The sequence below is a fragment of the Diabrotica virgifera genome, chromosome 10, assembly GCF_917563875.1.
Source record: "Diabrotica virgifera virgifera chromosome 10, PGI_DIABVI_V3a".
Taxonomy (NCBI): Eukaryota; Metazoa; Arthropoda; class Insecta; order Coleoptera; family Chrysomelidae; genus Diabrotica; species Diabrotica virgifera.
In genome coordinates this window covers 49,606,487-49,623,272 of record NC_065452.1, presented here as the reverse complement: position 1 = coordinate 49,623,272, position 16,786 = coordinate 49,606,487, and positions in this window count along the sequence as shown.

The window sequence follows — 16,786 nt, the reverse complement described above, 5'->3', positions numbered from 1 at the left end:
CAGAGTCGACGGGAAATGTAGAAAATGTTGTTTAAAAACATTTATTTTCTACTTTTACCGGTAATTGTTAACATTTTCACGCGATTCACGCAATATAACGATCTCCACGCAAGCTAAATGCCTTTGTTTACCTTGTGCGTAATCAATCTTCAGTTGCAGTGCTGATTGAGACATCAAAAGTATTTCTATCCTGATTTGGCATGTGCTTCGTGTTTAACAATAAAGTAAGCTACCTATCTTTGAAGTGTTTTAATTATCGACTTAACGTTTTGTGTTAACCTACCTACATACACAACTATACATTACATTATCTATTGGGCACGGTGGTAGAACAAGAATGTTGAAAGAATAGATAAGAACATAATTTGGATAATATTTGGATCTGTGTGAACCTTGCCAGAAACCATCTGAAGTTCCAAAAAAGCTTTAGCAGTGAAACATGTATATTGTCAAAAGAAATTAATAGTAGATGTCAAATAGAATTGATAGATATTTAAGCCCAAGAAGATCATGAAATTCATTTTTGTCTATCAACATCACTTAACAAACTTTCTACAATTACGGCCGTTGAAAACTAAAGGTGCAGAAGAAGTAGCATTAGTTCTTCTTGATATATTTCCTGCTTTGGAGCTCCTAGCATCCTGTAGATCACAATGGACGAAAATTCCCCAACAGAATTATCATTCTGGTATAAATTGCAATCCATATGAAGCTATGGTTGGGAATTCCTGCCAAACTTGGTTTGAAAACTTCATCCCTGCCAGAAGATGCTCTAGAAAATATTATTTCGACTGAAGAAAATTTGGAAGCTTCGGTGGAACAAGTAGAAGGAAACTAGTCAGGTCCTGATTCTGAAAAACGTGAAGAAGCAGAAGTGGACGAACCAAATGAGCTTATAATAGAACAAGAACCAGAACAACCTGAGCAACCATCAGTCAATGAATCTATGCGATTCTAAAAGAACTATCTTCTAATCAAATTTCAGAGAGGCAAGCATCTAAAATATATCGTCAAAGACCATCAGATCCAAAACAACAAATGCTGATGTGAATGTCTAACCCAAGAAACCAACATCTTGTCTGAAGCTATCTGGTATTTACTGCAACTGAATATAATGGCTTGATTACACGTAACGAGTACAGTGGCGAGACAGCAAACGGTTACTAGGCCGAGACAGTAGTGAGGGCGAGATATGGTTTATACGTATTTGGCAATTTTTGAATTTGGAGGCGAGTCAGTTCAGTTTCGATTCAAAAAAACAAGGAGTAGTGTACTTATGGATCGTAGAGCTAACATTAAAAATATATCAAACGGCTTATATTACCACTGCTTATACAAGAATTGACGGATATGTTATGAGAAGGAGATGTGTAAGCGTCTTAAGAATATAGACAATGAATTTTAAGAAGACCAAATCTCGCTGCAACCGATTTCTTCGTTTCATCGATTTTTTTATTTCTTGTCTATATGTCGAATCTAAATTTTTTATTTTATTTGACTTCTTGAGTTTTAAAACTAACAATGTTTATTTCTTCTAAAATCGATGCATATGCTGCATCACGTTTTTGTTTATTTTTATACTCCAAAGATTCGAAATTTCATAAGCACAGTTGTGACTTATCTATACAATTGAACTAAACTTTATTGTCCTATCTGAGTTCCATTTGTTAGCTATTTTTGAGAATCACAAATCACATTAATTAACACAAGTCGTCTCCTCCGATGAAGTGGTATTTAATATGCACAGTTACACAGCGAGTATTGTTTACACATACCGAGTGGATTGGCGAGTATACGATTGAAGGTTGGGAGGTCGAAGACCTAGTAAATAGAACAAGATCCGAGTGACTGTCTCGCCATATGACTGGGTCGAGTGCTCGGCCAAGTACTCGGTCACCTCGGTAGTATGTTTATACCAAACGAGCACTCGGCCGAGAACACTGTCTCGATACAATACTCGTTATGTGTAATCAAGGTTTATGGAACGACATGACTCAGTGGGACTTTTTCAAATCAACAATCTCCTATATTATCAATACATTCCTGAGATAATGATTAAGATGACATCTAAATGTTCCTCAGAGTTAAGCTCCTACATAAATTCTTTTTAGAATTATTCGCTATAAGGCTTTAATCAATTATTGGTCCTTCTATGTAGGTGACCACGTCTATGCTCCATATGCTAGCACTGGTATTATTAGTGTTTTATAGACTTTTATTTATATCACTTTTATTTTCCTGTATATTTTTGAGATCATCTGTCCTCTCAGGCTGTAGTAACACTTATAAGCCAGCAATATTTTTCTTTTAATTCCCTGGCTGGTGTTGTCTTCTTTAGTTATAACGATCCAAGGTATACAAAGGTTTAGACTTTCCAGTTTCATATCATCTATTCTTAGTCTGGGTATTCCATTACCTGACTAAAGGAAGCATTTATATTTTGTATTTATGTCAGTTTTTTTAGTGTCAGAATCTCTATGGACCTAGCAATGATGTCAAAGGCAGTTGCATATTATTCAACCGCTTGTACAGATTGTTTAAAATTTGTACCATTCGTATTAATCTGTGAATTACAAGGTTAAAGATGAGACACAATATTCGATCTCCCTATCTTAGACCATTTTTATAATTGAAGGGCTTCAAATCTCATTATTGACTCTTCTATTATGTATATGAAGGGTAAGAGGGAACAACGATGAATGTCAATTTTTGGTGATTTTGAGATTTTTGTTCAATCTGTTAGCTTAGAAAGAGTACTATCAAACTGTGAATAGACAAGGGGAAATAAAAATGATAATCGTCTTAACCCTTATCCGGGCAACACATTTTACTTACGTAACCGGGCAACTCGGATCCGTTGGGCCCACCACTGTTCGTGAATATACTATTCATATTTACCCATATATTTCTAATATCCTTTTTTTAATTTTTTACTAAAGTTAAATTTAAATTGTCTATATTAATAAAAGGTGTTACTATAGTATGCGGTCTACCTTGAGGGTGCGATCTACCTGAAGAGTTTGCCATATTTTCATGCCATACTTATCTGGTTTGAAGGCATATACTGCTTGAAAGGACACCTACCTCGATACGTAACACGTTTCTCATCTACCGTTATGTTTTTTCCTGGTAAATAGTATTTCTGAAAGTTTTGTTTGACTTGATTCCACACATCTCGTATTGCTGCTAATTTGTCGTTCCTCCTTCGTTCAGACCTCGTGCCTTATCGTCAAACCGAACAAATCTTTGAATCGTTTTAACCCCATGGTAGCTTTAAATATAGTAGGTCCATAAGACTTACTCCAAAGTATATGTACATTATGGATGTTGGCACTCAGGTGCCCTGCAGTTAGTAGTAGTCCAATAAAGGCATATAGCTTTGTAGATTCGCAATATTTCCAGTTCTCTATCCCCAGGACTTTTTCGGCTTCTTCATTTGTCCACTTCACTATTTCGTTTATAATTTTTTCGTCCACAAGCAAACAAAAGGAATCAACAGGATCATCTACACTTTGACCATGGGCTAACATTACTTTGTGCGTTTTGCTTTTTATTATGTCGTAAGATTGTATACGTCCTGTCGGTTGTGGTTGACCCTTCCAGTTAAATCCATCCTTAGTTTCAAAAATTACACACTCTGAAATCTGGGAACTTGTAGCTACACATTCTTCTTCATTATCACTCAATACTACTTGCTGATCATCCTCTTCACTTGCTTCCGAAAAATGATCTTAAATTTCAGAGTCACTTTCAATACCACCTACTTCAGGAGATTCTTCATCATCGGAATCCCATAAATTATTAGCAATATCTTGCAGTTCTGCAGCTGATAATGGTTTTCGGGATATTTTATTCGCACTATCTACTTTCACTGTAATTCAATCTAATTTTAGAAGCTTAGTTTTCGACACTAATGTCGATATCAAACGATTGATAGTAGATGCAGTATTTATTTCAAAATATGTATAGGTACATACCTAACAATATTATTGCATTCCAACAATGATTATCAGTTTGCAAAATTCATTTAGAATAGGTATATCACCTATTGTAAGCATCTCTTTGATGTTCACATCAAAAAGATGTTTACATTGTTTGTTACAGGTTTAGACTTTATTATTGGATTTCCGGAATCATAGAAGTTGTTTAGATAATCCACGAAAACATTGCCTAACTGCCAGATTAACTTCTGTAACAAAGGTTTAGACTTTAGGTATAAATACGAATAGGGTTCGACGGCCCCGTGTTGTCCCTTTACGTGGCAAAATTCTTTCGACGCAATAATTTCAAAAATGATAATGAATATTTTGAATAGGTCATGACTATGTTGAAGGAAATATACTTCTAAACAAATTCAGTGATGCATAAAACTCAATAAAAATTTTGTATCAGTTTATGATAAAAGAATTGGCGTCTCGGGCCTGTTGGACCCACCTTGTCCGGATAAAGGTTAAAATCACGTCACAAGATTGGACGCAAGGGGTAAAAACAATGAATATGTAACTTTGTTTCTCATTTTACCGAAAATGCTTGCAGATAGACATTCATCTTGCAGAAACAATGAGGTATATGAAGTTGCAGCAGATCTAAAGTAATTTATGTCTATTTACTGAGCTTCTTTTTCTATATATGCAGCTTTGAAATGCACAAATCTATTGGAAAATGCTTGTTATATCTGGTATGTTGGTAATATAAATATTATAAATACATATCTTGTTTTATTATAATTTATTATGAACTCCATGTGTGTATTACAAGATTACAAGCATGTTTAAATCTAAGTGTCAACGTCAAGCGACAAGACCACTCCCTTGTTACCTGTAGCCATTACACAATCATATATTTACCTACATTAAACATATGCAACACTATATACAACATCCCCCTTTTTACAAAACATAATCTTTTAACCTACTTGGTTTGTTAATATGGCAGTCAGTAGAATGGCAGAGGATAGGATAGTACGAATAGCACGAGATAAGTCACCAAATGGACGAAGAAGTATTGGCAGACCAAGAAAAAGGTGGTGCGATAACCTAAACAATTTAGGAGGATAATATTGAAGAAGAAACAGGCTTTAAAGCCTACATACAAGAAGGAAGAAGAAGAAGAAGGTTTGTTAATGCTGCGACCAGACCTTGTCACATAACCAGCTTCATTATTACAAGGCTCAGCCACAGCACTAGTGCAAGGATCACCCTCTGTCACATTCTCAGAGTGATCCGGTAACACATTAAAATGGTGTTTAGATTTTCTGATATGAATTGATTTTCTGACATGAATTGAGTTTCGCCTAACAGTATTACCTGTGTCTGTTTTTAATACATATGACCTGGGCCCTTGACTCTGTAGTACTTTAGCTGGAGACCACATTCTATTAGGCCAATTTTGTATTACCACATCATCCCCCGGCTGAAATGGAGCTCTTTCATGCGCTGTGTTATTATAATATTTTTCAACCTTTTGTTTGTTTTCTAAGCCAAGCCGCACACCAAAGAAACATGAAACGAAAAACATGTTTCATGAAAAGAAAACACTGCTAAAAAAATCTCAAAGTCCGCCTACTAATGAAACGAGTGTGATTCATGCTCATGACACATTTTTATTTTCGGAGAGTCTCATAAATGGCCGGATATATATTTGTTTAGCAGTGGTTTATTTCCATGAAACGTAATTTACGTTTCATGTTTCTTTGATGTGCGGCCGGGCTTACAATTTATCTCTAACATTTTTTACTACTTTAGGTTCTAACATTTCTGCTGTGCATAGCATGGTACTTCTTAGCATTCTACTCATTTATATCTGACTTAAGCTCACATCTAATCCAGCCACTGGTGTGTTACGGTAATTGAGCAATGCTAAATAAAAATCAGACTTACTTTCTTTACATCGTTTCATCATGTTTTTTATTATTCCTACTACTTTCTCACTTAAACAGTTTGACTTTGAGTACCTCGGACTTGAATTAATAACTTTTATGCCATAACTTTCTGCAAACTCCTTGAATTTGACACTAGTAAATGGCATATTATCAGCAATTATAAATTTAGGAATACCATACACTGCAAAAATGTTTTTAAGTTTTACAGTCACATTATGAGCTCTTTTATCTCTAAGTTTTCTTACTTCTCTCCCTTTAGATAAATAATCTACTAATCTATGTCACTTGACATTCCAACCCAATAATATAAACTTCTAGGCTTCTTTTTATATTTAGTTATTCCTATATCACCTGCATGTAAAAGATTAAGCAATTCTTGTCTCAAGGACTTTTACAAGGTACTACTATTTTATTATTAAAATACACTATACCATCTTTGACATGCAGTTCATCTTTGACTTTATAGAATTCTTTCAGTTCAGTAACAGCAACATTTTTATTATTTTTTGGCCATCCCTTAAAATACCAACTAACAACCTGTTTAAGAACTTCATCTTTTATTGAATGTGAATGTAACTGTTTCAACCTGGACTCCGATATTGGAATTTCAATTCGTCAATTTCAATACAATGAACAACATCAGCTAATGTAGGTTCATCCTTAGCGTTATTTGTTAAGCAGTTTCTGGACAGAAAGTCAGCCACATATATCTTATTTCCTGGTATATATCTAATATCTAAGTCATATTTTAATAACTTAGCACCATTCTCTGCAATCCAGTACTAATTTTACTTATATTTTTTCTTACTATGACAATCAATGGTTTATGGTCCGTTTCCACAACTACTTTCCTTCCATAAATAAATTGATGAAACTTCTCCACTGCTGCACATATTTGCAAACAGCTCTTTTTCAATTGGAGCCCATCTAATTTGGCTCTCTGTATAGCTTCGTGAATAAAACGAAATGGGCTTCCCTTGTTGTAACAAACAAGATGCTAACCCCACATTTGAGCTGTCAGTTTGCAACACAATTTCATTATTCTTGTCCAAAATGCTAAGTGTAGGAGCGCAAAAAATTTTTTTCTTCAATAGCCTAAATGCTTTTTCTTCAACTTCTGGTATGTCACCAAAGATGTTGGTGTTTAATTTTTGCATTACCTCCGGTGCTGATGTTATGCCGAAAGGCATTCTTTTAAAACGATATCTACCGAAAAGACTACCAAATGTACATATGTAGCTGCTCTGCTTATCCAGTACTACTTGAAAGAACCCATCTTTTAAATCTAAAACACTAAAGACTTGTTTACCCGCTAATCTATTATAGATTTCGTCAGGACTTAGAATCAAATATCTTTCTAATTCCACAAGGAAAAGAAAAGGTTTTCCTGTAGTTGGCTGTATACCATCAATCACAAAATTGGAAAGAAATCCTTTGTAAAAGGTATAAATTTTTTTTTATTAAAAATCCCTTAAAAGGGCTACATCACAACAAAACGTTTTCGATTTTTATAAAAAATCATCATCAGTGTTCGATCTAAAAATAAGTATAACCGATTAATGAATATAAAGTTATTATTTAAATTTTGACAAAGGTTAGAGCAAGTTGGTTATACTTACAAACTAGATGCTAGCTGAGCCACAAAAGAAAAATATCTGGGTAAAAACCCTTTACATAAAATATAGATGCCTTAAAAGTGCATACTTCAATAAAAAGACCTGTGATGGTCACATGGCAAACAGGATAATGCCCTAAGGTAAAGTATACAGGTTTCCCAACACGTGGGATTCAAATTGAGTTAGCTGATCACATTTCAATGACTTAATGGCAACTGAATGCGAGATGAGTGATGTTTCTGAAAGGTGTCAAAAGACAGATGGACAACGTGACGTGGAATTTACCCTGTATTACGACAGCCAACTAATTGTTAGTAAAATATTTAATGACAATTTACATAGTAATAACAAACATCAACAAAGTTGTGGCTATAATTACAACCACAACTAATTATAGCCACAACTTTGTTGATGTTTGTTATTACTATGTAAATTTTCATTAAATATTTTACTAACAATTAGTTGGCTGTCGTAATACAGGGTAAATTCCACGTCACGTTGTCCATCTGTCTTTTGACACCTTTCAGAAACATCACTCATTTCGCATTCAGTTGCCATTAAGTCATTGAAATGTGATCAACTCAATTTGGATCCCACGTGTTGGGAAACCTGTATACTTTACCTTAGGGCATTATCCTGTTTGCCATGTGACCATCACAGGCCTTTTTATTGAAGTATGCACTTTTAAGGCATCTATATTTTATGTAAAGGGATTTTACCCAGATATTTTTCTTTTGTGGCTCAGCTAGCATCCAGTTTGTAAGTATAACCAACTTGCTCTAACCTTTGTCAAAATTTAAATAATAACTTTATATTCATTAAATCGGTTATACTTATTTTTAGATCGAACACTGATGATGATTTTTTTTATAAAAATCGAAAACGTTTTGTTGTGATGTAGCCCTTTTAAGGGATTTTTAATAAAAAATTTTTATACCTTTTACAAAGGATTTCTTTTCAAATATCTTTCTCTTAGTATACATTTGTTTAATTCTTTAGGATCTAAGCACAACCTTAAAGTCTTATTGAGTTTCTCTACTATTACTAAATTTTGACACCACAATATTGGTGTATTTACTTTTGCTATTATACCTTTGTTTTCCAAATCACATAAAGTAACCTTTAACTGATCTTTAATTCATTCTGGAATTCTTCTAATTGGTTTTATTACAGGCTCAGCATTATCAGCCAACCTCATTTTATAACTTCCTATACTTCCCAGCCCTGAAAAAACCTTATCATTTTTCTTTAAGAATTTTTCCATTTCTTTCATGTGGCTTTTTTGACTATTAGTTACAGAATCTACTTTAACACGTTCAACTAAATTAAACTTTATACACTCCTGTAACCCTAATATGTGTACTGATGCCACATTCACTACTAGAAATTTAATATTGGCCTCAACAGAGCCTATTTTACCAACTAGTGTTACTGATCCCAAAGGTTTAAATCTACTCCCATTATACACAACTAACATTGTTCTACTCTCTTCCAATACTATATTATTCGTTTTATTTAACTCCAAAAAGTACTTTTCTGGTAGTGCACTGCACTCAGCACCTGTATCTAACTTAAAATCTATATTTAAACCACCTACTTCGACATTCTGATACCATTGTTGAAAAACTATCTATTATGTTGTTTTCTGTACTTACTTCTGTAAAGGATCTAAACCTAAAAAAGTGTCCTCTTCCTCTTCAGTACACTCAAATACCTTCTTTCTTGTTGTGTTTGTACCAGTGTTTCTTTCACCTTGTTTGTATCGTCTACACACTGCTGCAAAATGATTCATTCCATTACATGCTGCATATTTTCTTCCATAAGCTGGACATTCTCTTGGTGTGTGATTTTTGCCACACCTACCACAGCTAAAAGTTCTTCCTTCTGGGTCATTCTGTACCTTATTACGTGGGAACTCATTTTTTCTAACAGCATTTACTTCTTTTTCTTGCAAAAATTTTGATTGAATTTTACCTGCCTCTGTAGCCCTGCATATTTCTATTGCTTTTCTCAAAGTTAAATCTATTTCTCGTAACATTATTTCTTGTAAGGCGTTATCATCTACCCCTATAACTATTCTATCTCGAATCTACCTTTCTTCTTGTTCTCCAGATTCACATAATTTGGCTTGGACTCTCAAATCTGTTATAAACTGATCAAAAGTTTCTCCAGGTTTCTGAATTCTACTGAAGAATTTAAAACTTTCCATTATTATATTTTTTCTTGGTAAACAATACTTCTCAAACTTCTGTATTAGTACTGCATATTTCTTTCTATCTGAGGCACTTAAATCAAATGTATTATAAATATCTAGGGCTTCTTCTCCTGCCACATGCATGAATATTGCTATTTTTGTTTCATCATCTTTTTGATCATATTGAGTTGCCTTCATATATTGTATCTCGAACTGTTGCTTGAACTTTTTCCAATTAGCGGCTTCTCCAGTTAGTACCAACTCTTTTGGGGGTTTCATCATACTCATTCCCTCCATTTTCTTAGGAACCTTGAACCTTACTTTTATAGTAATTTGTTGACTTCACACTTATAACTGTTATAAGTTTTATCTTACTGTTATTTTACACCTGACACCATGTTATATCGGGTATGTTGGTAACATAAATATTATAAATAAATATCTCGTTTTATTATAATTTATTATGAACTCCATGTGTGTATTTCAAGATTACAAGCATGTCTAAATCAGTGTCAGTGTCAACGTCAAGTGACAAGACCACTCGCACTCCCTTGTCACCTGTAGCCAACACACAATCATATATTTACCTACATTAAACATATGCAACGCTATATACAACAATGCTAATATTACGAAAATTCTTTCTTTATGTATTTTTGACTGTTTTCATTGACAGAATTCTGAGTTGTTAGTTAACGTACTTTTTATATGGCGCTTTTTAATATCTTCAAGAGATCTATTTCAAGAAAGTTGTAGAAAATATATTTTTACTCACATTTTGATAATTACACTCATTCAAATGTAGCGACCATATGTTCACAACAATGAACAAAATTCTGTAGTTAAACTGTATCCGGCTAGAATAATAAACAATTTTACTAGTCTGTACTGTAATAACAACCGAGGAAAAATTTCGCCAAGCTGTTGTTTACTGCAGGAAGTAAAATGGCCCCAGTAATTTCTCTTTCTAAATTCCTCTTTAAAAATCTAATAAGAAATCACTATCAACTGATTAAGGGAGCGTAGTTGTTTCAATGCGTCGTGACGCGCGACGGCGTCGTCTCACCGTTTGGAAGAGAATTTAAGTGATCGGATATTACTTTTTCAATAACACGGAAAAGAGAAAAACGATCAAACTAATTGTATTATAGTAACAAAGACGCACCTTTCAAATAAAAATTTGAGTATGCTTTGAAGACATAACATCATTAGCTTACTCGGAGATTAAAGAGGAATAAAGGCATAGGTATTGAAGCTCTTTTTGGATTTCAAAATTGCTTGCTCTTGCTCTTCCTAATAACGGCGGAAATGGGGATGTGAAAACGTAAACGCTTTATCCCATAATTCGATACATTTTATGAGGCTTTGTTTATAAGACATTGCAACATTATATAAGTAAACTATGAATACATTATTTATTATTATATTTTATTAGATATGTTACGGTAAAATTACATAATTGGTAATTGTGTACAATTACCGGTAATTTTATTCAATTACCAAAGTCGGCGGTAAATAGAGGAAATGATTTTCAATTATCTACTTTTACCGGTAATTGTGTACAATTACCAAGGACCAACGGTAAAAGTATAAAATGATGAAATAGAAACGATAAATTTAAAAATAAAAACAAGAGAGAATTTTTATAACTTGATATTCGTTTTTGCCTGAATAGCCGAAGCAATAAAGCACTCAAATAATTATTTTTGCATTCGATTTGTGAATGCGCCAGGAAACTTTGTGACCCCGAGCCATGATATATTATTGAAAAATTGCATACAAAAAATGCATTCTTCTTAAAATGCCTCTCAAACAGACAATAAAAATAATTCAGAACTCGTCAATTATCAGCAGAAATGAGTTCAATTTTGTTACTCGGGAGGTTTTTGAGGTCGCTTAAAACGAATATGACGTCGAAAGTGATCTCTGGAGTACCTGGTGCCCAGGGTACCTACTGTTTACCTCGTCTTCTGGAATTTTCGGCAAATTCATTAAAAAATTAGTCAAAAATCATTACTTGGAGGTTTTTGTGGTCGCTAACGACGGATATGACATCGGAAATGATTTCCGGAATACCTGGTGCCCAGGGTACCTACTGTTTACCTCGTCTTGTGGAGTTTTCTGCAAATAATTTATTAAAAAATTAGTCAAAAATAATTGCTCGGGGGTTTTTGGGGTCGCTGACGACGAATATGACATCGGAAGTGTTCTACGGAATACCTGGTGCCCAGGGTACCTACTTGTTCTGGAGTTTTCGGCAAATTCATTAAAAAATTAGCCAAAAATCATTACTCGGAGATTTTTGAGTCGCTGACGACGAATATGACATCGGAAGTGATCTACGGAGTACTTGGTACCCAAGGTACCTACTGTTTACCTTGTTTTCTGGAGTTTTCGTTCATTAAAATATTAGTCAAAATTCATTACTCGATTACTCGGGGGTTTTTGGGGCCTCTGACGACGAATATGATATCGGAAGTGATCTCCGGAGTACTTGGTGCCCAGGGTACCTATGTTTTTCTCGTGACTAATGATTTTTGACTATTTTTTTAATGCATTTGCCTAAAACTCCAGAAGACGAGGTATACAGTAGGTACCCTGGGCACCAGGTACTCCGGAGATCACTTTCGACGTCGTATTCGTTTTCAGCGACCTCAAAAACCCTCCGAGTTACAAAATTGAACTTATTTCCGCCGATAATTAACGAGTTCTGAATTTTTTTTATTGTCTGTTTGAGATGCACTTTAAGAATGCATTTTTTGTATGCAGTTTTTTAATATTATAATATGGCTCTGGGTCACAAAGATTCCTGGAGCATTTACGAATCGAATGTAAAAAGAATTATTGAGATCCGTCTTGTCGTTTTTTTAGGATTTAAGGCAGATTTTAGAATTATTACTTCTACTGTACTTACTTACTATTTGCTGTGGCATCACTAACTCTCATGGCACTTGGAATTACGCACATTTTCAATTTTTTTACATTTACATACACTTATCTGTTATAAATTTACTTTTGCGAGCACATTTATGATAGCCTTGCCATCCGACAAAGGTATTTTTATAACATACTTGCGCAATGAAATGTTTAGTTTGGGAACTATGCCTAGAGGATTGAAGAGTGATTCTTTGCAGATGGTAAAGTGAGAACTGATTTCTGCTATAGAACTACTGTGGCAGTCGTCCTTCTCTAGTACCCAAATCGTATAATACATTTTGAACACTCTTAATAACAGGCAAAACATTTCTAGAATCACTTCGTGCCCTGTCAACATCTGGCACTCTTAATTTTACCGTATCACTGACATTACCATCAGAAAATTTCAACTTTGATGTTTTAAGCATTTTTTCGTATATTTTTCAAGACCTTCCTTTGCACGTGTCCGTTTAATTGCAACAGAATCTTGACAACCAATAGTTCTACGCTATATTGTCGAAATAGTCTTGACTGATATCATTGGGATGTCGCCCGTGAAGAGGTTTACCCACGCAGGTGCGCATAGCCCATAGTTGGGTCACAGTATAAAGAGGGACAGCAGAACCACTCGCCGAAAAATTGTAAGTAGCTTCTCGGCGGGTTCTCTGAGACGCCCAATAATTGCCCAAGATCTGCAAGGAATTTCTCGAGAAAACCATGAGCTCAAAACCATGATCTGTATGTCCGATCTGGTTTCTTGCCACTTTTTATATAATTTTTCCTTCTCTTTTATTTTTCCTTGTACTTCATTTGACCACCACCAAGTCTCTTTATCCTCAAACTTCTTTCTTGACGTTTCATCAATTATATGAAGGTTATCAATGATATGTCATCAATTATTGTATGCGTGACTCCCATCATTTCTCGTATTCTCTCATTTGGTGTCCGATTTCTTTTTAGTTTGCCTGTTGCTCTTCTCCAGAAGTATATTTGTTTTGACTTAGCATATTTAAATATATTTTATATTTGATTTATTAAAATTATTGAATAAAAAATTAGTTGTTTAGATAAGCAACCCTGCGAATTTTTTTTGTGTACCGTTTGTGTATCCGAAACCTAATTATATATTTTTTCCTTAAAATAAAACTCGGGTGACAAATTTCCTGTAATTTGTTTTCAATTATTAGGGTTGCGGCAAACTAATACATTCCCTTTATCAGTACTTCACTTAAAATTCAGTTCAGAAGAAAATTACATACCTAGTTGGTATGTACAAGTTGTTTTGAGAAACAGACGGAATGCTGAAGAGTAAATGCACATTTTCTGGAGTTGAACACAATGTGATGTTATCGAGAATTGCAGAAAGTTTGTGCATACCAAATTGGATGCTCCCTCCATGAGACTTAAATCGGAAATATGGCTGATTGATATTTTGTGAAACTACTGGGACAAACTAGATATTAGGAAATGATAAATAAGGGAATTTATGTCGTCTTAAATTATACTAGTGTATATTAATAAATCTATCTAATTTTCTCATTAAACGAAAAGAAATAAGCATTATATATTGTTATGCTCTGTATTTTCTCTCTGTTATGAGATTGATCAGCATATTCTTATTTTGATTAATTAATTAATTATTTTAATTATTACTTACGGAAAACAAAACCAAAATTAAATAAAGTTTTCCAATAAAATTTATTCTCAGGGCTAATTTATTTTAATGTATTACCTTTGGTGTGCGGCTTCTAGTATCTCTAGTTGCTTACTTCATCCAGGACAAAACAGGGAAAATAAATATACTCAATATCATATAAATTCTGTAAAGATTATTTATTTATCCAATATAGCAGGGGTGGCCAAATTGTGGCTCGCGAGCCACATGTGGCTCTTTGAAGGATTATTTGTGGCTCTCAATAAATGTACCCGAATTACTTTTAATTTTTGTGTATATATATTTTTAATTTTTTTAAATATCTTAAATTACTGACAACAAATATAAAAGACTAACTGTAACATCAGGACTTAGACAAGAAGACCTCGTGTCAATGAATGTTGCTATTCAATTTGGCCTTAAAATATGTAATAAGTAAAATATCATCTGAGATGACAGGCGGATTTGCGAATCGAGGATCAAAACTATTGTTGCCTTGTCGGCCTTTGCTGATGATCTAGGTGCAGTCGCTCATTCTACAATAGACAAGAGAGAGGTGTTTTTACAACTCAAGAAAGAAGCAGTTAGTCTGGGCCTTAGAATAAATGAAGAGAAAACTAAATACATGCTAGTAACCCAAAATCCAAGACCAAGAGTTAGGTAGAACATAACTATTAATGATCACAACTTCGAAGTAGAAAAAGAGTTTAAATATCTAGGGGCGGTAATCGCACATGACAACCATATATAGAGGTCAACCACATAGAGGTCTTGGCAAGGATAGCTGCGTGGAACAGAGCATTATATACTCCCTATCATCATTATTAAGATCTAAGCTGCTGAAATAATAACCTAAATTAAGATTGTGAATGTCAATTATCCGCCCATTTTATAATATGGAAGTGAAAAATGGACTCTATATCAGCAAGAAATAAATATACTGCTAGTTTGTGAAAGAAAAGTTTTCATAATGATAATTGGCCTTCAACGAGATGAATTGACAGGAGAGTGGAAGAGGTGCTGCACACCTGAATTGGTAACTGTGTTTACTACTGAAAACATCATTAGACATATGAAAGCTAATCGGATAAGATGTGCAGGTCATGTGGTAAAATCAAAGTAAGGCAGAATGTTACAAAGAGTGTTTTTTATATACCAGATGCTAGAAGATCAGTAGGCCGTCCCAGACAAAAATGGAAGGATGATGAAGAATCGAAGTATCCTGAAGTAGTGAAGGCTGCTTATAGAATTATTTTCATATTTGAAACAACGATGTGAACACTTTTATTTCACTTTAAAATTTGTAAAATCCAAACACTGAGAGAAAAATTTAATACCTTTTATATATATATATATATATATATATATATATATATATATATATATATATTTACAAAAAACCTTTTTACCACATAGTGGTGTAAGGCACCACATAGTGGTGTAAGGCTTAATACCTTTATTACACTTTTTAAATAATTGTTTAATTGCGGCTCGCGAAAAATTTTAAATTTTGAATAATGGCTCGGACTATCAAGGAGCTTGGCAACCCCTGCAATATACCATAAATATAAGATTTAAATGTATGCTAAAACTCAATTTTGTTGCAACTATTTCTTATTTAATAAATTAACCTTTAATTCTGCTATCTCCTTTTTCTACAAAATTTTCATTTTAGTAATTCGTTAGACTGTTCTTACTATTGTATAATAACAAAAAAAAAAAACAAAATTTATTTTCATCTTTTGAGTAGATTACTTATTTCTTCTTTGAATTTATGAATTACTAAATTGTGCTGTAGAACTGTTCAATAAAAAATAAACAAATATGGTATATAATATAAAACAACTCTCTCCGTTTGACAAATAATATGACTAACCTTTTTTTCTCTCCTTTCCTTCTTCTCACAGATTGTGTAGTCCTTGATTCTCCCACACTTGCTCCTAGGATCCTTCTCGTATTCTCGTCCCAACTGCTTCACAAACAACAACACTCGCTCGAAATCTCTCCTCAGTTTTCCCTCTGCTCGATATCTTGTGCAAATTAATACCAACCGGCTACTCGTTCCAGACAGAAACAGGAACCTCCTCGGGCACAAGGGGATTTAACTTCTCAATTCGATCAACGATTTCGTTTCAACACGATTCTGTTTACACGGCCGCCAACTTCACCACTTTACACCGACTTCTTACTTTTCAAAAACTGGACTGCTCTCTCCCGAAGTTCATTCTACAGTGAAACTTTTTTTCTCCTCCAAGTCAGACTCAAACACTCTATTCTCGTTCCATCCGTCTCTCTCACCAATCACAAAAATCCGCCCTACACATTACATCCCGCCTTTCATTTCTTAAGAACAAATTAATTTTGTATACAACTGTTCCATTTTGTCAAATTCCAGGAGACACCAAAATTACTTTTGTGTTTCTACATGATATAAAAACCCGATATATTCTAAAACTACACAATAATGGTGTTTACCGTCTTTCCTTCCAAGAAGCATTTATAAATGTCCTATTGTTTACTTCAAA